Source organism: Pinus tabuliformis, chromosome J (genome assembly GCF_031772625.1).
Source record: "Pinus tabuliformis cultivar Carrire ecotype Pingquan chromosome J, CPIR1, whole genome shotgun sequence".
Taxonomy (NCBI): domain Eukaryota; kingdom Viridiplantae; phylum Streptophyta; class Pinopsida; order Pinales; family Pinaceae; genus Pinus; species Pinus tabuliformis.
In genome coordinates, this window is record NC_142295.1 from 214,200,993 (window position 1) to 214,202,758 (window position 1,766).

Genomic DNA, 1,766 nt, shown 5'->3' on the forward strand with positions numbered 1-1,766 from the left:
CAAGGAGAAGAAGGCTGACATTCTAGCAAGGGAGGCAGCAGCTGTGCTGGCCGCCCTCAGCACACCACCTAAGCCAAAGGAGAAGAGAAAGAGGGAGACCCCTCTATACTTTAAAGCTCGAAGAAGTGTCAGAATAAAGACGGGCAAGCCACAGCCTCTGTCCAGCAACCAAATCACTGCAGGGGATGCCCCTGCTTCACCCAGTGAGAGGTCCCCCTCGAAGATATCGGTCACCTATGAGAGGGGGAGCCCAAAAACAACTACTTGGAAAGGAAGGTTAGACCAATCGGCTTCGAAAGCCCGGCTCAAGGTCAAGGAAACAGAGAAGAGGGAAGGAGCGGCACCCTCATCACCACCAAGGGCAGAACAGGCAGAACCACCAAGAGTAGGAAAGAAAGAGCATATTCCGGAGCCTAGTTCTAGGCCAAGGACAAGGAGCTGGAGCAAAATTGCTCAAGGATGAGCAAATATTTTAGCTGGGGGGTGATGATGAGCCCCAATTTTTGGTAACAATTTGGGCTCATTTTGCCTACTTACCTTGCTCAACCCTTCATCTTTTATCACTTATGCATCATTTCTTAGTATATTCGTGTTATTTGTAGGAAGAAGGGCAGGCATTATTCCTATGTGACTAATACATGATGATTTCAGGTTTTTTGACATTAAATGGAGCAAAGACCACGCAGATGGAGACAAGGAGACAGCCAAGGTGGCATTGCGGGTTTATAGGGAGGTTGTCCACAGTCTTGAATGACCTTCCTCGTGATCTCCACCCCAACTCCGAGCTCCAACAGCTATCCCCATCGTGCTAGAAGGCAGCCAACGGATTCTACAGGAACAGCAGATTACTTTTAGTTTGACAGCCAAGCTCCACTAATTGAGGAAGCCAGCTTGGTCCTCATCATGCATAAATATTGAGGCCGTAGCCTTTGATAGGAGCTTTTTGAACTTTTGAACTATTGTTGCAATTTCTGAGTATGAGCTACAGCTCGGTGTTTTTGCCCTTTGTAAGCCAGTTTTGGCATGTTGTTAGACTCATGATTATGATCTTTTAATAAAAGGCAAGCAGATTTGGATTCAATTCTGAGTTCTTAAGGGAGCTATAGCTCTCAGGTTAGGGCCCAACCTGAGAGCAATAGACCTCCTTTTCTTTGTATTGTTACTTGTCTTTCCTTTCAGCACTTCATTTCTTTGCTTTGACATGCATTTGGAAAACACAGTCTGCTGATTCACTTTCTTTGATGTGATTAAGTAGGATTAGTTTATGGTTAAAGTGCTTTTAGCAGCTTAGATTAGAGTAGGAGGATTATAATTCATCAGAGCTCCAAGAAAAGGTTGATAGTGCACTCACTGCCATCTCTGTTTAGAGATTGGGGGTGTAGACCGTACCAACCACCAAAAAAAAACGCAGTCTTATATGTTCATGCAAGCTGCAACACAATCATTTCAATCATAGAACCGTCCATGCATTCTGATCTTGAGCATTACTTCTTTGTTCCAACACCATGCACGATTTCTCTCTAAACTTTACATTGCTGTTCGTTGGTTTAATAACACAGTTAGAATAGGTTGATGAATTCTCGGTTTTGTGCAAGACATAGGTGATTTGTTTCATTTACACTGCGCAACACCATTCTATTATCTTCTTCTTCTTCTCAACCGTGCCCAAGTCGCCTACTCATCCTCTTTCCAACTCGTTTGCCTTCCAACCCTTCTACTTTTTACGTAGCTCCATCTTTTTGACTTTTCATTGCTTCCACCCTTCT